Below are 22,820 nucleotides of genomic sequence, written 5' to 3'. Positions count from 1 at the left end.
AAAAGGCTACTGTAGCGCTTTTTACTTGTAAAAAGGCCATAGGATCAAAATGGGGCTTCTCCCCAAAAAGTAACCCACTGGCTTTACACTTCGGTAATCAGACCGATACTCATTTATGGAGCTGTCGTATGGTGGACCGCACTGGACAAGATGGTAAATCTAAATAAGCTCACAAAGTGCATCACAGGAGCTCAACACCAACCGCAGCACTGGAAGTGCTTTTAAACCTAACACCACTTGACATCTTCTCCAAAAAGGTGGCTGCCAACTCATGTGTAAGGCTTAGGGCCATCTCTCAATGAACCAGTAACAATACTGGACATACTACTATTCTAGACAGTTTCAGATCTATCCCAGATCGCTTAGACTATACCACCCCAAAAATGGTATTCGGCAAAAGCTTCCATGTGACCATCACTTTAAGATCCTCCTGAGAAGAAGAGAGACCCCTGGAAGACGATGCGGTACACTTCTATACTGAAGGTTCAAAGACCGATCACGGAGTTGGATTGGTATGTTTTCAAAACAACATAATCTCAGTCTATCCTATAGACTTCCCAAGCATTGCAGTGTATTCCAGGCCGAAGTAATGGCGATCAAAGAAGCACTATCCTGGCTCAAAGAAAACGTTATATCTTGTAAGGATATACGATTCTTCTCAGACAGCCAAGCCGCTCTTAAATCTCTCGCGTCTATCTCCTTAAACTCTCAAACAGTCCACGATTGTCGATCATCTCTGAATGAGATGACGGAACAGTTTAACATTCACCTCATTTGGGTGCCGGGCCACAGAGACATTCCGGAAAATTGCAAAGCCGATGAGCTCGCCAAAAACGGAACACTTTTGCCTAATGTTAGACAAAAACATAACATAGGAACACCACTTGCTACATGCAAATATCTTTCCAAGCAATATGCTCTAGAATCAACAAATGCTAGATGGTCACAGAGTACAGCAACCAAGCAAATATGGCCAAGTATAGACTTAAAATGGTCCAAAGGCTTGATATCACTGAGCAGACAAAGTATAAGCTCTACAATTGGAGTAATAACAGGACACTGCCTCATAGGAAGACATGCTCTGAGGCTAGGTGTCTACACAAATGACTTCTGTAGAAGCTGCATGGACGAGGAGGAAGAGGAAACGGTCCAACACCTTCTATGTACATGTCCAGCACTCTCCAGTAGAAGGAATAACTTTCTCGGTAATCCCTTCTCCGATAACACCAGTGAACTGGCAACGATTGACACAAAACGTCTCTCTTAATCTTATTTTATAAAAGCTAAGTTTTGTTCAGTCACTTTTTATTTTCTTATCCAAAAAAGTCTCATTAAAAATGGTAGAATCGAATTTTAAGAAAATATAATTTTTAAAAAATTACGTATACGCCCTAGTGAACCATTTTAATTTTTGGATTTAAAAAAAATAGTTTAAAATGCAAGAAATACTGTATCTTTCTCTTATCTTGGTCTACCTGTCTAATCCCTTGATAAGTTAGGTGGTGGGAAGTTCCTATCAAATATCGACGAAATGTACAATTTGTCACATTCAATGAACTACATGCGTGAACACAAATCAAACTTAAGTTTCTTCCCTTATTTAAGGACACACAAAAATCAAATCAAATCAAATCAAATCGAATCAAACATTTAATATACTTCCTGCTTTTCACCCAAATTACAATCAATTTTTCTAAATTATATAAAACGACCTGTCTATCTTACTCCATTAACGCTTTTATTGTCGACTTTACGAGTGAGGTAAAGGTGTTCTTTTTATTAACAGGTATGGTGCACACCTTTAATTCAAAGAATATACAGATAGGAGAATAGAGCTTCTTTTATAGGGCTTGAATAATTCATGAATCCAAAAGCCTTTATTAGAATATCGAAAAGACAACTCATGCGGGTAATGATCCGGACAAAAAGCATATAATGGGACAAAATAGGTAGCATATGCATGAAACATTACTTCTAGTTGTTGTTTTTGTTTAATGTGTTTAATATAATATCTTATACAAAAGGTATACAAGAATAGGGTGATGGTGTGTATTCAGTGTTTAGAAGAAGAGGAAGATGATGATGAAACAGGATGTGGAAGACAATATTTGACTTAGCTATTAGCGATGTAGTAATGTAGTATAAGTTGATTGCCCTGATATGGTTGGTGAAAAGTTTACCATGTCCCTTCGCACAACCAAGCACAAAGTCTATTTTCCATATGTGCGATGATGCTGATGGTGGTGAATTATCCTTAATGATTTTTCTTTCTTATTTTTTTTCGCTGTTGTAATACTTTGGTCCTTTTGTTGGTCCCGAACTATATAGTATGCTCCCATACTCTTCTACTTACAGCCTCCTCTTGCAACGCCAACTTATTTTTTGTAGTTTTTGTTGTTGTAGCTTCAAAACGCCAACTCAACGTTATCAAAAAAAAAACTTTTTTCATTTTGTTGTGTTTTGTAAAGTGCTTTGTTCTCGGCGTAAGCTGCATCAGCATCAGGAGCAGCATCATCATCATCATCAGGATATTTCATATCCTGGGCGATAAGAGTGTGGGAGAAATTTATTGTTCTCGTCTGGATTATTATTGTGTAGGTATATTTTTATTTTTTATTTTATATTTTTTTTTTTGTTTTTAACTCCGCATCCTCTTTTGCGCTTATCCCGTAAAATAATAAATATAAGTAAATATATTTTTGTGCTTGGAACTTTTTCCGTTTTAAAGGATGAATGCACTTCTCTGCATACGTTTCCGTCCGTCATGATTTTCTAGGTATTATTTTTTTGCGATTTTATTATTTTTGTTGTTGTTGTTGTTGGGCTGCCGCTTTTGCAATAAACTAAAAATTTATTTGAAGTGGTTACAAAATGAGGTTCGCACATAGCTGCACACACGAGCAGAGAGAAAGCAGTTATATGTATTTACGAATATCCTTTTTACTTGATGAAAGTTCGCATCGGGGTACGGTACAAAGTTGAGGTATGAGGTTGAGTGCTGAACTGGCACCTTTATACTCATCCATATCTCCCCCTCTTCCCTCCACGACCCTCACACTATTTTCATTTCTGTGAATGACACTAAAGGGACGATTTATGTGCTATAGAAGAGCAGCTCCCATCACCAAAAGTATGTCCTTTTTTTGGACTTGATATTTATCTGTCATTTTGGAATGCAAGTGTTGTGGGTTGGTTGTTTGAATGCGACCCCTTCCCACTCTTCTTCTCAACACTCTTCAACCCACCTTCACCAAAATAAAATGGGTCATTGAAAATACCAAGTTCGTGTAACTCTGTCGGCAAAAAAGTATATAAAGAACATACATCAAGGGTATAAGGATACTGGGAGGGTATAGTGTTATTGTTGGTTATGGGTAGTGTTGGGTATTTAATGAAATGTCATTCATTTAGTTTGTGGTGATGGCCCTGAATCAACTTAAACAAATCAAGAGATATAGAGAGAGCGCGCGTGTGGAACATTACATTATTTTGTCTTTACTTCTGATTTGTGGAGGGGTGGTTGGGGGTGTACTATACATAGTCATGCTCTGCTCATGATTTTAAACAGGAAGTTTTTATTTTTGTTTGTTGAGACTTTTGCAACTAAATGATGAAGGATAAAGTTATACAGTGGGTTAAGGAAATACAAAAATGAAACTGGAACTAAAAATAATATAAAACAAAATAGGACATTATTTAGTGAGTCCGGGCGGGTTGATAAAGTTAAACTGACATATTGACCGATATAACAGAGTATTACAATGGGTGAAGGATGAGTATAAAGATTAATTAAGGACTTTTTAAAATAAAAGGCAAAATTAATAGGAATTATTTAAAATATAACAAATCCCATTGAAAGTAAATGATGATCGAAATTAAAAGGATTGTAATTGGGTCACATAATAACTCTTATTTAAGGATTTTGTGAAGTAAGATTTAGGGATATGTTGCTCTGAACAATATATTTTACTTTTTTAGGGTCTGCTGTTCCTAGGAAAAAATGTAGGCTTGAACATGATTTGAAGGGTTGGGATGATTCAAGGTTCTTAGTAGATTTTTGATAAACTTAATATGGATTTTAGCCAAAATAATAGGAACAATTCTTGGTTTTTAGTTTAACTTTTTTTTCATGGAACTAAAAATCTGCAGCCACATTTTGACCCGAAAATCAATGCTAAAACAGTATTCGTATCTAACAGGAGGCTAATCTTAACTCACAATCTCAAAAGAAGGTGCGATTGATAGTTAACTATAATTATCAATTATTTTGTGTTGACGATAAAAAGTAAAGGACCTAAGTGGCTACCTTGAGGTATGCCAGTAGTAATAAAAAAGAGCAAATATGAAGTGAACATTTCTTAGTTTTTTCTCACTTTACCAAACATGCTATGAAGACAGCTGAAGAACTATTCTTGAGAAGGTGAACCTTAAAGCACAAATCATATAGAAGTTGCAATTGCAAGAAAACAAAAACTGAGTTAACTGAAAGCGGATTTTGTAAGGCGTTAAGGACGGGCGAGATATACTTACAATTATAAAAATGAATGGATTGGAAATTACGTCAAGGTAGCCCTCGATTGGCAAGTCCATAGAAAATTGTGTTTACACGCCTCTTAATTCTTGAAATATGTCTATACCCCTTCGTTAAGGGTTTATAATGTCTTTTGGAAACTTATCGTCAGTGTAAAGTGGGAAAAGGAAATACAAAGTAAGCACAAAATTTCACATCGCTAACTGGTGAGGATTAAAAGAAAAGGACCTAAGTGTCTACCTTGAGGTACACTAGAGGTAAAAAGAAAAGTGTGAGACAGAGCACATTTAAAGCAAACATCGTAATTTCATGTTTAGACAATTTCTGCTTTGGAACAGATTTAAAGTATTGGGAAAAGACAAGAATGTAATGCTGGGCGTCGACAGTGACGAGATCGAGAGGCGAAGGCATTATACTTAAGGGTTTCTTTTATAGAGCGACCGTGATTTTTGTTAAGAATACAAAAATTTGAAAAAGGTGACATACTTAAGACTGTTTAAAGACGGAATTTTTAGCAGAACAACGACTTCAATGTAATATCAACGAAGCCCTCAATTCATGTTTATGAGCGATATTTTCAACAACTGGCCCTGAATCTAATTGAAAATCATTGCATTGAATGCAAAATTAAACAGAGTGAACATAAGTCTTCTTAAAAATAGAATATTTCGAAAAAAAGGACTGGAATTTCGCACTTAAGTCCTCCGCCATCTAATGCTTTTTTTATTTCTTGCTTATTTCGTGAATGGTAACACTTAGCTCATGTCTGTTTTGACAGATAATTAGTTTTATTTTCCCACTAAACGAATATGGTTGTGTATACGCTTGAACAACGCTGGGAAATATTGCCTTCGGTCGACTTAGAGAAGATGCCGATTTTGCCACAAAAAAAATCATCTTTTCAGATGAAGCTCATTTTGATCTTGGCGGGTATATAACACACAAAATTGTCGCATTTGGGGCACAGAAAACCCACACGAATAAATTAAAAAGCCGATACACCCAAAATGAGTCACTGTTAAGCGCGGATTTTGGTCCAGAGGCGTAATTGGGCCATTTTTCGAAAATGAGCAAGGAGTGGTTGTTACAGTCAATAGCGATCGTTATCGGGCCGTGTTAAATGAATTTATGTAAAAAAAATTGAAGAGAAGGATATTGGCAACATTTAGTTTCAAACGGGACCGCGCTTTGTGCCACACAGCAGTAGTTAAGTTAAAACAACGATTTTTAACAAAATATCCAATATAATTTATGAACAAATAGAATAACCGCCTACAATATAAAACTAAAGAGTCTTCGTCATATCTTTGATGTAAAATTGTAAAATCAAACATTTATGTCCTTATATTTTAAAATATGAAGGTTGTATGAAAGACAACGATAAACTAACTATCAAAGCCTGTTTCATTTTTTATTTTAGTTTTGCTTTTAACAATTTACACTTACTTTGGTCCTTCGAGCTGGATATGAATCAACGACCTATGGGTATAGAGTTCACAAAAATTTTAATTGGCTTATTTTACACACCACACATTTCATTAACATACTTTATTGACACATTGGATTAACGTATGTTAAATAAAGCCTTTCAAAAAGATTTAAAGGTTCATATGCTTTTAATTTGTGTTAAGTGTAACTACAAAATTATAACGGAAATGTAAAAATGAATCTAGAAGCTAAAAATACTAGTAGTATAAGTCAAAGTTGACAAACATTTCACCATTTGCAAGCATCTGCGATGCAAAAACTAGAAGTGTTCACTTAGGCGTATACGTACTGTTTTTTTATTTTATTTTTTTTTGATTTTTTAGTTGCTACTCGTAATTTAAAATTTCATGTGTATCAAATCGATCAGATCCTCATTGAATGCCTATTCACTCTTTCGATTAAATAAATTGCTTGTGAACAGCCTAAATGTCACAAAGGGACAAATATTGTGTCATACTTTTATAAACACACCAATCCTGAAACATGTGTGGTTAAAATTCATATTTTAATATGAATCTGCACTTTTTATTAATATAGTCTTTTGAATATTGCTTTAGGTAAATTATTTATCATATTTTATACATCATTTGCACGATTGACACTCGTTTCAAAAACATTATCACAAATAAATAAATCAAAGAGAACATATTTCTAGAAGCCAGGCAAAATTCCAATTCATAAAAACATATCAACTAAAATTCTAATCTCCTAAAATAAAGGCTTTAAATACTGGGCTGGGGATGGGAATATCCCACTTCTGAAAATTTTGTGACACAAATGAAAAATAAAAAAAATATTAAAATCCTCTTGCAAAATAAAATTTGATATTCCATTTTAGGTTTCAAATATCATGATAAAACAAACCCAACTATTTCATTCAAACCACATTCTCCCAAAAATAAATATAATACCAAAAAATAATAAAAATCCTAAAAAACAATAACGTTATCTCCTGATGCAACCTCTTCTCCCCTTTCATGTGTAAAAATAAAACTAAAAAAAGAAAACAAATTGAACAATTAAATGCAACAATTTATTATTCTAAACAAAGTATCCTTTTGCTTTTCTCTCTTGTGGCCATTTGATTGGGTAAACTAAAATCCTGATGGTTTTCTTGATACACCAAACCACCCCCCTTCGAACTCTCTCGTAGTCCTTATAGCCAGGAGCAGCACTCACATATTAGTTCAGTGAAGTGCGATTTATAACAAATTTCTTTTTTTTTGTGAAAATATCCTTTTACATATACAAAAAAAATGTATATAGATACATATTCATTTCACGGAAGAACAAAAAATCATGATGAGATGCACTCGAGTGTGTATTCACCCATACATACATAGATACATGTATAAGTACACGTGTTATCCTTTTCAATTGTTATTCGAGCTCGTTTGCTGTCCAATGGATGATTTTTATTAATAGCTCGTTTAATTGAAATTCGGAATTTTTTGAGTGTAATTTGTTTTCTTTTTTTTGCCCAAATATAAATAAAATAAAACAACAAAAACAACAACTATAGACCCAGTTTCGCGTTTCAGCTGAAGCATGATGAAAAATTCAGAAGCAAATAAATCGAAATCCAACGCGCACTATACGAGCTTCGAGAATGACGGATTTTGGATGTCTGAGGCTTGAAAAAATAAAATGACCAACAAAATATAAAAATAGATACAAAATACAATGTTTTGCCCAAATTAAATCCCATCAACATCAACAGCAACAAAATTACCAGGATCTCATGAAAAAAGGGTGGAAAATACACATATAGCTAAAAAAAAAAGTATCTGATGGATACACAAATCGTTTATACAATTTAATTTGTTCATATGATGCGCGTCATTGCAATTAAACAATGGAAAAGGGTGGAAAAAAGGGGCGTTTTGTTTTTGAGTTTTTTATTTTATTTTTATTTATTTTGTTTCGAAATAAAATTTTCCAACAGTTCTCTGTGAAATGAATGAAACAGTTGCAACCCACTTAAATAAATATAGGTATAAACCACCATATCGTATCCGTAAAGTATCCATCCCTGAACCCGGACGCGTCATCGTCGTTCTCGGTCGTCAGTCGTCACTCGTCGTTCGTCGCTTAGTCCGTTCCGCCTTGACTTCCATCTCGCAGCAAAGCCATCATACTGATATTTTTAATCGCCTCTCGTTGGAATGAAGAAAATAATGACTTTTATTGGATTTTTGTGGAGAGCAATTATAATTGAATTAAGTTTTCCGTTTCCACTGTGTTTTTTTTTATTTTTCGTGTGATTGTCTGTCTCTGTTTTTAAAAGATTTAAGGAGAGTGTGTATTTTTGAGGGCCCTACAGCCCACGACCTATAGTCATGTCTCATGCGGGCCACGAACCACCGAACTATAGCGCACCACCATACAGACCCGAACGACCGACTTACCGACGACGGACCGACATGCTTTAAGGACTGAAGTGTCGAACTCTTATGTGTGAGAAGTGAGAGAGTGCAGTGCAAGTGCAATGAGATTCATCGTGCCCTTCTGGTTTAATTTAATTGGACTCGTTACGATTTGGTCTGATGTGCAATGTTATACTCGTACTATGTGCTTGCTTAGCCCTTAGGGGTTTTGGGTGGGGGCACCATCCATGACACACTATAGTTAGGTATAGGTACTTATATGGATTTATAAGGTGTGGGAGGAGGGGCTATAAACATACATACGTCTCTCGTTGACAGAACGAATAAAATCACTGAGTACATATATATTTCCATTTGCCTTGGGAAGCGCGTGCATAAATCCAAATGTTTAGTAGCGTGATGTTGGGCAATTAAATTTAGTATATGTCTTAGGGGAATGAGTTATATAAGGTTTTTAGGGGCTGAAGTCGGGTTTGGGGGATAGAAGCAGCGATTTAAATTGGATGATGGTGGTTTTATGTGCGTATAATTAGCTGATATTTGTGCATTAATCCGTTTAAGAATGTTTTTGAGGGATTGATTTAAATATACGTATTTATGTAGAAACGTAGGTAAATCAAGCTAACGCATCATTTAAGAAGAATTAAAGGGACTGTAGGGACTTTGTGCCCATTGTATATGTAGGCAGGTAGATGGTTTATCAATGTGATTATGCATTACGAAACATTTGGCAAACTGAAAGATAATATTCCAGACAATTAAATTGCTATATTTAGTATAGGATTACCATTATGAAATCACTAAGTAGATAGGTGAAGGCAGGTAGATAGGAAACGCAAGGAATTGTAAGGGAGGTGGTTCTAAGATTTAATCAATTTATTTGTAGATTAATAAATCAGAAGCAGAGTTTTTAAGGATATCGAAAGGACAATTGATGATTGTTAGACAATCGACATAAAACATGACTGATATATTTTGATCTTCACTGGCTAGGCCCTAAATGTTGCCTTAATTTCAGCGCTTAGTTGAAAAGTTAATGAATAAGTCGTAAAATGTCGTCAAATTTGAAAAGACTTGCTTTAAAATTTGTTGAATATAAATTTTAAATCTATAAATAAGATTCAAAATTATCTTTCCTAAATTAGTCCAGGAAAATAAGTTAAATGAAATACACGACTTGGTCATACGAACTTGCTCCTGCACTAAAAAAGTCTGTTTTTAAATAGTACCTTACTAACTTACTTACTTAAGATGGCGCTACAGTCCGGGCGGACCTGATCCTCAACCAACATGCGTTTTCAGCCAGCTCGGTCCCTAGCTAGCTGCTTCCAATTTCTAACCGGAAGAATTTTTCTCTCGAAGCATCCCTTTCAAAGCTCCCAACTTTCTTTGACAGGGTACAGGCCTTAGCGCTATAATTGAGAACCGAGATGATGAGTGTCTTATAGATGGTGATTTTAGATGATGGAGGCAGGACTTTACTACTCAATTGCCTTCTAAGTCGAAAGAAGAAGCGACTGCAGGAGTTAATCTTCGTTTGATTTCAGCGCTGGTGTCGTTGTCTGTGTTTATAGGGGTGTCTAGATAGACAAAGTCCTTAACTACATCAAGGTTATAGCTGTTCATGGTGATTGATAACGTTTTTCCAAGACATCGTTGTTCAATGTCCTTTTTTGATGACAGCATATTCTTGGTCTTGCCCTCATTGACCACTAAACCTATCGTCTTCGCTCTGCCTCAATGCTCAAAAACGCTCCACTGACATCACGCTTTGATCTTCCAATTATGTCAATTATCTCGGATACGCAGATTAGTATCCGAGTAATTGGATGGACCTTTGGAAGATTGTGCCTCTAGTGTTGAAGATTGAGTTTTGCACAGTTCTTTCTAGAACGATGTTGAAGAAGTCGCCTTGCTAAAACCTTTTTGAACTTAAAATGCATCGGTAAGATCTTTTCCGACCTTGAGACAGCAGCGTGCATTCTCCAAGTTTGACAGAGATGCCAAAACTAGACATTGCTCGGTAGAGCTCTTCCCTATAGATGCTGTCATACGCGGCTTTAAAATCGATAAAGAGATTTGAAGCTCCTGGGTTTTTTCCAAGATCTGCCGTAGTGTGAATATTTGGTCGATAGTGGACTTTCCTGGTCTGAAGCCACACTGATAAGGACCAATCAGGTTGTTGACGAATGGCTTCAGACGTTCACATAATACGGCAGAAAGAATCTTATACGCAATGTTAAGGAGACTGATGCCTCTGTAGTTGTCGCAATTTAGAGGATCTCCTTTCTTATGTATTGGGCAAACTATGCTGAGATTCCACTCATCAGGCATGCTTTCTTCCGACCATATTTTGCAGTTGAGGTGGTGCATGCTCCTACCAAGTCATCGCCTGCTGCTTTGAATAGTTCGGCAGCGATGCCGTCAGCCCCAGCAGCTTTGTTTGACTTCAGCTTAGATATAGCTATCCTCACTTCGTCGAGGTCGCCTAGGCTGAGTTGTTCTATCTCCGTAATAGCGGAATAGTACCTTAATGTCAAGATTTTTAAAAAATAGCTGCACAATAAGTTTATCATCAGACTAAATTAACATGGTTGAACATTTAAAGACCAACACGTCTACATAGATTTCAAACTGAGGAAAATATCGCACCTGTATGTGTTTGTGATGGCCTGCAATCGAAGCCTTTTAACACAACGTTTTAACACATTAAAGAAGAGCATTGGTGAATGGGATCTTTAAAATTCGGCCGAAGATTCACTTTCACTATTCTAATTTTTGATTAATTGAATACGTCAAGAAACAAGACTGCCGTATTTGAGGTAAAAACCAGCTAGAAGCATTGAAAAAGCTAGAAATACAAAACGTAAAAGACACTGTTCGGTGCTGAATCTTGCCTGGAGGAATCATTGGGCAGTATTTCTTTAAAGATAATTCGAATCGCAAAGTTACTGTGAATGATGAGGTCTACTGAGTAATGATCACCAACTTTTCTAGTCTAAGCATGACGGTTCCATATGCCCCGCAGCACGCGTGAAATTTGAACAATTAAACATCCTATTTCACGTCAGTCAATTAGTTATCTAGGTCGTGGGATTTTACGCCTTTAGTGTACTTTCTGGAGCTATATTATGGCTCATGCCTAAAGCGACAAGCCTGATTCGATGGACTTTCACGACAGCCAACAATAAAGCATTTGTTCATGATTCCTGCGTTAATGTTTGAAAGAGTATGCTAAGATTGGACTATGTAGAGGAAAAACAAACTTAAAACATGAAATTATATCCACCGTAATAAGGATTCATATAAAGATTAGTGCATTTTTCTGAATTGAAGTTATTTTTTAATTTAAAAAAATCAGTAGTTATAAGAATATAAGCTATTTCAATAAATTCTCATCAGTTCACCCTTGAGCTCAATTTTGGGCGTCCTGGCAAGTACAGATATTCTTACTTTCACCGCACATCGAGAATGGGCTTTGGCCAACTCTGTTTTAATACCAATGTGCACCGGTATCTTCTCTTCAATTCTTCCCTATTTTCCTGAAGCTCGCAGTGTGTTTATGTATAAACATATAAAGTGTCGTTGGTCCTTGATCGCCTGTGAAGCATTTTCAAAGAATTTAAAAGTCCATACGAATTTCACCTTTAAATTTTCCTATCATATCAAGTTTTTAGAACATCCTATTTTAAATGATGGTTTGTAAAAGTAATCTTTATCTTCTATAAACAATTCAAATCATTTTGGTACCTCATTAGTTATGAGATGACTAATGAGTCTTCACTTGACTCTTTCTGAAGCTTTAAAAAACCTGGAATATAATTTTTGTATCGTTTTGTCAAGTTCGTTTTTTAATTAATTTTTGTTGCAGATTTTAAATCCAAGCTCCATTTTAAAATTTATGAGCTCTTACTCAAAAATACCTGTTTCCAACATTATTTTTTTGAATATATGCTAAGAACCTTATGACAACGAATGGGCAATGAGAACAAAAATTGATTTTATACTTTTTTGGGTTTTTTTTGTTATGAACCGCTTTAGGATCATAAATCTTTATTGATTTTCAAGGTTTTTGAATGTCAGGTAAAGACTTAAAATTTATGAGAAAATATAACTGGATTAAAAATTTGAAAAAACACCACGAATTTTATTTAAAAAAGGTTGGTATGAATTTGCATAGTCCCAAAAATGCATAATAATCAAATTATAGAAAGTTTTATTTAAAAAAAAAACTGTCTTGATAGATTCATTAAGAAAAATCGAATTCGAACTAAGGCCATCAAAAACCTTAGAAAAAGTTTCTATAATTTGATTGATACCTTCATTACCTTTCTGAGCAGTTTATGTGTTCGTTCAGTTGTTTTTTTAAGAGAGCATAGTTTTGAATGATTTGCAAAAAAGTAAAAGAGGACTTTTTTTTCTTATGGCATTTTGACCAAAGTTTAATAATGTCATGACCTTTGCTCAAAATACTCATGCTGTAAAATTGAAGAAAATTATAACATGTTGATCACATTGATCGATAACCAATATATGCTTTCAGAAGAGCAATTTTAAAAACGACACACACTTAAATTAAACAACAAACCAACTTTCCTTTAAATCTTACGAAAAAAACGCATTGTAAGAATTATGTTAACATTCAAAAGGCCCAACTATAATAGGCATAAGCTAGCATATGCGCGCATAAGTAAACGTGCGAATACAAAGAATATCAATACGAGTGAACATAATGGAGTCTAGCTCCGTTTCGTTCAATTTTTCTCAGTTTCGTTAACTTAAGCACACTTAAGCAAGAGCGATCCCAGTCGCTCACCGCATAAGTAAAATCTGACATTTAGATACGTGAACAAAATTGCATTATGGCTATGCAGTAATTTCGCAAACATAAGTGAATTATCGTTGGTTTTTGACATAAGCTTATGTTTGCTTATGCCTATTATAGTTGGGCCTTTTAAGGCTTCTTTCATTTGCTATAAAAGAATACAAATTCAAAGAATGTTTCTTAGACTTGAATGTTATATTGAGAATTATTAATTGGGCCGATCCCGGCGGTACTGCAATACCGGGCCAACCCGCGACAGAGGTGGAGCAAGCCCCTAGCACTCCGTCTGATTCCAAAAATCAGTTTAACATTTGTTGTCCCCCGATGGGGGATCTATCAGATGTTAAGCTGATAAGAACAGATACTACACTTTGATCTTAGCCATAAGGCCGAGAAGCGATAACTTGAAACTCTTCAATTGGTCTTACTTATCACTTTTTTTCAATGATACTGGGTGTGAAATGAAAGAAGAAAAATTAAAACACAATCATACATTTTGTTGTTGTTTAAATTTCGTGAGAATTTTGTTGTTGTAGTGACGAAGGTGATTAGGGGAGAAACACAAAAACAAGAGGAAAGAAGAGATTGTGCGATCATTTTGGTCGAGTCATACGAATGCCAGTGAAAGTGAACAGTGAGTTGATCGTGAAATGTGTGTGACGTGGTGATTAAGTGAATCACTGATCGTGATTTAAAGTGAGTGAGGATACGAAATGAAAAATAAATTAATGTTTAATAATATTTAACTACATTCAACTTACAAAATTAAGAAAAAAGAACTTCTAATGGTTCTCTTCAATATAATCAAAATTGTAAAGGTGTTTTTACCTAACTTTACAATTTTTTATCAGGGTAAAAAGCCTTTTTATATTAATGTCTATAGAAGAAATTAAAGAATGATAGTTTTTGATGAAATTTACCCAGTATACAAGACCACTAACATACACAAATTTATTGATTAGAAACTATCGATTTAACGACTTTTACTAACGGGTAGGCTGCTACCTATGAAAGTTAGCTTGAGTTAGGGTGATCTTCTCTTTTTAAAAGAACATTTTTACGAGTAAATTGAATTAATTTAAGTCTGCTACTAAGGAACTTAAAAATAGTTTAGTTTAAGGTGCTGCTAATTCAATATGATTTGTTTATCTATGTTTCAGTTTGTTGCTAGCAGACTGTCTAGAGTTTTATAAGGTAAGGTAATATCAAAACTAATTTTATTAACAGAAAATACCGCAAATTAAAACAATAATATATCACAAAAACCACAGATGGAAAGGAAATAATTTTATTTGAATTGATTTTATTTGAATTTTTCAACATCGGTCCGTAGACGCTCAATATTATTGCTAAATACTTGACATTTCACAATATTAATAAGCGCCAGTGAAACAGAGTTTGAAATAACATTAATATTAGAATGTATCGACGTGTTTGCGACTCTGTGGCCTTGGGGAATACAAAGACCAAATACATGTGCATTTTTTTTTCTTTTTCAAAAGAAACACTTGTTTTAATAGTTCAATAATAGTATATAGTTTTAATTCACTTTAGTTTTTAAATAATAATAGTTTTAAGTTTAGTAATAGCGATATTTAGTTTAAATAAAAATAAATTTAGTTTAATAAAAGTAGATAAGGATAACAATTTAAATTCGTGGCGTTTTCGTTTCGTCTTTCGTAGCTTCTCGTCGTCACCGTTCGGTTGATTTTTGTTCCTGTTGGTTATTGCTGTTGGTCGTTCAAGTTCGAATTATTTGGTTAGTGTTGCCGTTGTTGCTGTCATTCTTTGAAAGAACGGACTTAAGGGTCCATTGCTAGTCACATTTTGCCTACATAAATGTCAGTCGAATTTAAAAAATCGGTTTGTTTTTGAAAACATTAAAATTTTCTATTTCTATGTGCAATATTTTGCACAATAATATTGAGCGTCTAGTGACTGCTTTAGAGTGTATTTAATAGTTGCTAAAACTTATAGCTGAATATTTTCTTGACATGATATTGACACAATTCCAATTAGGGGATCCAAAATGTATTTTTTGAGTGAATCTTGGTTTTTATTGTGTTCATATAAAAGAAAGCATTTGCATACATTTCTGGTAAGGTAAGAACTATAAGAGCAAATTTACTAAACTCTCAAGTGGCATTTTGTTTTTTGAAACTCGAAGTCACAACTCCGCATTATTTTGTCTAGTATTGTTTTAGGAAAACTCTTTAACCTTGTTGACAATTATTTCCGTTGAGGTTTTAAGAGATTCATAAAAGAAAGAATTCTAAGACGATACATTTTGAAGCCAGAGTTGATTCAATTAAAGTTCAGGAAAGACAACGAAATGCTGCAAATATTTCCATCAAAATGAAATATTGTAATTCTAAAATTTTCACCTATATATCTGAAAAAGTATTGTGCGTTTTATGTTAAATCGTGAAAGCCTGCTTTCGAACGGAGCCTTGTTGCCTGTATTTATATTCTGAAGAGTGCTTTTTATGCAATGAATTGAGGTTTAATGATTTTTGAAATGTTCTCTTTTTTTAAGGTTTTAGATGAAGATTCTTGCTAACGTAGATTCTAAGGATACTCTATGTTCCACTTTGTCATAACATGTCACTTTTTAGATATCAACTAAAATAGAGAGTAATAAGTACAAATATTTTCCAAATATTTTTAAAACAAATTATACTAGAGTTGATTTTAGTTTTCTCTAGCATTATCAGAACCAAATTTTAATGATAAATCGATTTTTGAGGTAACATTTTAAAAAAATGGACGTTCAAAAATAAAACTATAGTTTTTTCAAACAAATTTTGCTAAGCTTTTAGTAGATACTATGGATACTATAAGCGCGACGTAGTCGTACAATCTTCCATTTTTGTCTTTAGTGTTGAACTTTTTAAATTTTGAACACCAACAAAACCCCCTCCCCCTCTTTTTAAAATTGACAATTTAATCCTTTTCTTCAATTTTAATCTGGCAACACTAAAACAGTCAGATAAATAATCAATTTATGGATTTAAGTTGCGTCGGACTATCCGTGACTGTAACTAACTAGCATAAATAAATTTGGTAGTTTGACGTAAAGATCTATTTTGCCCTCTTCTAGAAAAGAAGAACAAATTTCTCTAAATTTGAAGAAGAACAAATTTCTCTAAATTTGACTTCTTCTAAGAACTAGAGTATTAAAGATACCGTCAGAGAGGTTCTCAAGTGTAAGCATGATGATTGATATCAAACTCTTATGAAAATCCACTTAAAAACTTGAAAGCGTTATTGCGAAAAAATATTTTACCACTGTATGTTTTTGTAATTCTTTTTTGATATATAAAACTTCCTTAAACATGAGGTTGGGATATCTTCTATCAAGAATAAAGTGGTTTTTAAAAATATTTAATACAAATTAATCTCAAAGTTATAGAAACTAGCAGAAATGTCTATTGTTAACAACTCGCGTGTTTCCTATTAAAATTTTTCCAATAATCTTCAAAAAAAATATCATTTTTTATAAATTTAGTAGAAAATTGAACAATTTCTTCAAAAAATTGTAGCATCTTTAACATATTTTTATCAGAAACCCTAAATATGTGTCAGCTGATAAAGATTTAATAATGTCAGGAAAGATAAACTGTTTTGCTAACGCGTCTGACGATATAACTAATGTCACAGGAACGTGTCAAGGAAATCTGCCTAAATTCTCCACCCTTAACATTAAATTTGCGATTACCATACAAATCAACCCTTAGAAACCAGCTACACCAAAGCTTTAATATATTTTCCTCACATGCTTTTCGTACTTATGTTTCTGCCTTTCTCAAATCCAAAGCACGTTTTTTTACAATATTTCGTATGTACTTTTTACTGAACACAACAACGAGAAAGAAAAGAATAAAATATTTTATTAAAAATTAGCATCAATCAGTGACATCACACTAAATTAAATCTATTTCTGTTTTCAAATGAGTTTGATGATTTCCATTCAGCTTCAACAAAAACCCCTTTTTTTAACTCATCCACTTCTCAATCCTCAGCTCTACTAAGCTCAACTCATATCAAGATATAATAAATTCCATGCACATATAAATTCTTTTCAAAATAAATCAAGTCACTTTAGTTAATGTTGCTGTCGCTGTCGCAGGCCTGCCCAGCCCAAGCAAGGCGGGCAGCCGCCTTCTTTCATATCTTTTTTGAATTGATAAAATAGGAAAGCACAAAAAAGAATAAATCTTCAACTTACAAGGATTGAAAGAGCAACAAAAAAATGTCTTACCTACTTGTCAAACACTCAAGAAAGCGTTTCCTTTATGTTTCCATATTTTTTGAAGATATATGAGTTCATTGACATCAATATGCAATAAAGAATTCTTAAACATTGCCGGATACGGATAGGAATATAGATAAAAAGATACATATTCAATTTTTATGCCAACAAAATATGGAAAGCTTTCGAGATGAAATAAAATTACAAATCAATAAACAAAGAACCTTGAAATCTAAAAATGTACAACGAATCAAATCGATAAGCAATAGCGGGCGGCGGTGGCGTTGTCATGTCAAATAGTCAAATGATGGCAATTACGACGAACAACAAGAAGACGCGACGACGACGTTAAAGTGTATAGTGACAACGGATAAGACGGATATCAACTCTCATTGTGTCTCCGTTGTCGCTGTCGTCGCCGCCATATTTGATGCTGTGCCTGTTCTGAAGATTTTTTTCTCAATCTCAAAAAATTTATTAACAAAATTTTGCTTACTCATGAAAATAAAGGAACCTTGAGTTTTCGAAACACTCGTTAAGTCTGAGACTGAAGATTATTTTGTCGGCAATTTCCGTTTTGATTTGTTTTTTGGATATTTCCTGGGCGAACGAAGAAAAAATGTCAAAAGTCAAACAATATTCCGAAAAAAAACTTTACCGCTTTAATTAAACGGAAGAAAACATAGAATTAAAAAAGAAACATTCCACCTACACTCTTTTTCTTCACTTCGGTTCTACAAGTTTGTAGGTAGGAGGTTGTAGGTTGTAGGAAGAATATAGGAACAGGAAGACGTTTTAGTGCTTGGCTTCTACTTCATTTGTCTTCCTCGTCGAAATCTGAGAGGGGTTTCGAACCTTCAACTTTTGACTTCGCCATACTCACAGTTGAATATACGAGTAGGTTAGGTATAGCCCAACATTTCTATAGACATATGAATTCATTTGGTGGAGCCTCGAACCAGCTTTTGAGTTTGAAGAAGACGCGGAACAATATTCAACCCATCAAGTTTTTGGGGAAAAGTATTCCAATTTAAAAACTCTCCGGTTTTCTGCTCCACTCGTACTTCTGACTCTGAACTCGGAATTGTTCTCATTTTCTGGTTCGTTTTTCTTTTTGTATTTTTCATTTCTATGAGGTCTTGAAAAAAAAGTTTCATTAATTTTTATTTTCATTTGGGGAGTCATATCAGCGTCATTTGCGTTTCTGCTCATTTTACATACATTTTTTGCTCTTGCTCTTCGAGGACGTTCATATAACTTCCTACACTTTTTCATCAAAAAGTAAGAAATAGAAAGACGGCGCGTTTATTGAAGGTAAGGTTAAGGGAACGTTGGTAAGGGATGAAAAATATGCAAAAAGAAATTATAATAAGAAAGAAAATTACTTTGGGAAATGTTTATAAAGGTACAGAACCTATAACAAGGGGGTAGGTATAAAAGAGCGCATAGAGTGTTGTTAATAAAATAAACAGGGTGCGATAGGGTTCAAGTGGTATTATGAATATAAGTAATTTTAACAAACAAAAATCACTTGTGTTAAAAGTTCATAATTTGTGTGAAAATGGAGATATTATTGTGTCATATTTAAATTGGAAATAAAATAATATCAAAACATAATAAACTAGAGTAAAGATCTTCGAGTTAAACATTTCTGTAACTTACTGAAGATACCAAACTCTTTTCTTTATTTTCTTGGAAGAGAAAATTTCAAAAAGAAAATAAACGTTTTAGCTGGTAACAATTTGTCAATTCAATACTGACATTACAAAAAAACAAATCAGCAGACAATTTTGTTTCTGACACCTTTTCTTTTTCCAATGTTAAGGGTGTTTTTTGTAAATGTATGGGAAGTTTTGATAGCCATTGGTTATGCTTTGAGAGTTGAGAATGTCAAACGGTGTTGAGATTTTGTTTGCCAAAATATTTCTTCTAAATTGTGGAAATTTACTTTGAAAACAAACATGTTACTCATTTTTGGTAAAATAACTTCGTCAGTAAGAAAAATTGACAAATATAGAGTGAAGACAATTTTCAAGCCTTAATCAAATTACCAAACTAAATCCATTAAAACCGACTGTTTCTGGTGGTTTACCATCCAGCAACATTATTGGTTCTTTTTTTTCGATATGAGGAATTTGCTTGCCGTTCATGCAAATGGCGAGTGTAATGGAACCATGCTTACTGATCTTTTGTTACCAACCATAAATACGCCTAAATTGACGACACTTCGTTCTAACAAGATTTGTTGTGACAATTTATTGAAATATGGTGACAACTTTATTTATAAATGTTTCTCTGTTTTCCTGTTTTCTTCAAGCAGCTTAACGTCTACCCACTACTTTTTTTAGAGTTTATGGATAACTACTAACTTCTAGACTAAGCAAATATTCGGACCACATTTTGTAATCATACGGTCAAATTTATTAGAAAAGTTGTAAAAAATTACAATGATCGGATGTGCGAGTGGCCAGAAATAAACACCTGATATTTCAAAACAAATTCCTTAATGTAAGTTGCAAGTAAATCGCTTGATTAACTTGTATCAATATATATAAGAAAAATGTAATAAATAAATACCGACTTTTAAAGTTTGACAGTTGAAAGCGGGGTAGGTTGTACCCGCAGCATGATGGTTAGTGCGATAGGCTCGAGGTTCTTTTTAGGGAACTTAAACTGAGCTTAAAGGAAAACTATTTCATCTTGGCCGGTGATTTGAACGCAAAACATAAAGATTGGGGAAATCAACATAGTAATCCCAGAAGTAACCATATTTTTAATGTGATGAAGCTTTACAGCGTTGAATATGGCGTCGACCTGCTGGCTACGGAAAAGCCATCGTATCCAAGAAGCGGCTCCTTTCTGGATCTTTTGCTGTACGACACCAGCCTGACAGTAACAGACAAAGTGGGTAATCACCCTCGAAACTGATTACAGACAGTCGAGTACAACAGTGATCACTGCGGACTGGCTGATGTAATGCAGATTCCGAACGAACGCGTGGAGTTGGAGGAATACGTAGCAGCGCACTCTTACAATTACTGTAAGACGCGCTGGCCTCATTTTACCAACGCGTTACCAACAACAGAAACCTGGAAAAAAAACAGAATTTGTCCAACACTTACAACAGATGGACGAAACAATAAAACGAACAATGGAACGGACAATACCAAATTACAAAGAACGGGACCAAATGGACGCTTACTGACAAGACTCAAAGACCCACACGACTTGGAGGTTAGGACACTGAAATCGTCAATAAAAAATTTCAATCTGTTGATTAAGGAGAACTTCAGATTATCAATTAACAAATACTGGGACCGCAAGATTCGGTCAGTTAAATCTAGTGACCCTGTTTCTGAAACTCCAAAGAACTGAAGAGAACAGGGAAGTACTCAGGACAGCGCCAATAGATCCAGAAGAAGCCATCTTTGACGATGACTTTTACATAATTGAAGATCCGAAGGAAAAATTGAAGGCGGTGGGAGCTGCTTTCCAGAAAGTGTACAATGTTAGCATTCGTCCCAACCACAACCTTGAAAACAGATCTCACTTAATCACTTTTATCTTCGACATGATATTATACAATTGCGATCTGAGAACTGCGGTTTCATGCGGTTCAATGACGATTCCCTGGCAAAGGCCATAATCACCGGGCAAACGGGACCAAATCCCTTGTTAGTAACGAAGGTTGAGCTTCAGCTCATCTTCAACTCAATTAAAAACAAAAAGTCAGCAGGTGTCGATGATATATCCAACGTTGTACTAAGACATTTACCAATGGAGGCGATTGAAACTTACACTACACTCTTCAATAATGCACTGATACATATTATCCAGTGCATTGGAAGATCGCTGTGGTTCATCCTCTCCCGAAAATGGGAAAGGACAACTCCAACCTGTCAAATCTTCGGTCGATAAGTCTTCTTCCGAGCATTAGCAAATGTTTCGAAAAGATAATCAATAGGGCTCTGACTTAGTGGGCTGCGGACAACAAAATAATTCCGGATAAATTCCGGAAAAGCGTACGCCGACGACCTAGTTGCGTACAGAACGGCCCGAAAGGTTGAGGTTATTATAATTCTCTTGGAGCGTAATTTCGACAAGATTCAGCGAAATTGCGACGACAGGAAACTGAAAATAAATGTCCAGAAGTCGGAGATAATTCTGTTTCGGATTCCGTTGGCTAGGCCATGGTCATCGATTAGCGAAATAATTCGGTATCTGGTTAGATCAGTATTTATATTTCGATGGATATATAAATGCTGCTCTGAATAGGGCCAGAGGAGCCATCGCTCTGACCCCAGCGTAAAGGTAATTTGCTACATGGCCCTCATACGTCCGATGATCGTTTATGGTTGTTCTGTGTGGTTCAACGTGGCCCCTTCTCAGATGGAGACATTTCGGGAGTTCGACCGGCAGTTTTTGCGACGCTTTATCGGCTTATATCGAACAGCCCAGTCTTATTACGTGAATTACTATTCCAACGGTCCCTTGCGAGAAATTGACAGTTCTCCAAGAGTAATTGTCATGAAAACTGCTTTCTTCAATTAACTGTTCGGATTCGGCTTAAAACTGTAGGTCCCTTCCATCCCTGAAAACAGTACTCATACAAAGGAATGGTTGAGAGTTGTTAGACTCTAGGTCCTAGTTTTCAACGGACTGTTGCGGATTATTTTTAAAGCCAGTATAATCTGTCATTTTGTTTGTCTGTTTTACCAAATCACCATCTACGACCCTGATAGCGTTCAAAATTACCATTCTGAAAGGTTCAGTATGAACGCTGCTAATCATGAGAGTCTCCTGGAGATGGAAAAATTCGAGGAAATTGATTTCGCACAACTCGCAAAAGAACTCAGCGTTTTAGAGAACAAAACCTAGAAAATTGTCCCTCGTAGCTTGAGCTTTAATCTGTTGAAAGTTGAACTGATCTAGAAAGCAGTGAGTAAACAACTGTTAACAACATATTCGACCGAAGGAAGTTACCCTTTAAAAGAAGTATGTTCGTTAATGTGATGTAAACTGACCACTGAAATCATGCTACTTAACTCCGTTGACTTTTAATTTGTATGCAGTTTTTTGAAGTCACAGGTCTATACCAATAAGCCAGAAACAACAGCGTCCCTTAAAGCTAACATGATTGGTTTCAAGGGCCAAGTTCAACTTGATTTATGCCCAAGACTCATGGAAAATTTTACATTGAAGAAATGCACTATCTCAAGAAGTCGCAGCGACATTTGAACACTGTTCTATTCCATAGAAAATGGAGTCGATAGAGCTGTCAAATGAATACAAAATTTCAGTGATATCTCAAAGACGCTTCTTGGTTTTTGAAGGACT

General features: G+C 34.8%; 1 protein-coding gene and 1 non-coding gene across 9 annotated transcripts in view; both read right to left on the bottom strand.

Moving 5' to 3' along the window:
• Positions 1–22,820, bottom strand: part of LOC129947229 (protein alan shepard) — a 638,535-nt gene that overhangs the window by 226,333 nt on the left and 389,382 nt on the right. The gene's annotated exons all lie outside the window — the stretch shown is intronic.
• LOC129948621 (U2 spliceosomal RNA) lies at positions 13,439–13,632 on the bottom strand. The gene has a single exon (XR_008781913.1). It is a non-coding gene; the product is annotated as a U2 spliceosomal RNA (small nuclear RNA).

This window comes from Eupeodes corollae, chromosome 2 (assembly GCF_945859685.1).
Source record: "Eupeodes corollae chromosome 2, idEupCoro1.1, whole genome shotgun sequence".
In the NCBI taxonomy this organism is placed as follows: Eukaryota; Metazoa; Arthropoda; class Insecta; order Diptera; family Syrphidae; genus Eupeodes; species Eupeodes corollae.
The sequence above is the reverse complement of the archived record's forward strand: the minus strand, read 5'-3'. Positions and strand labels throughout refer to the sequence as shown.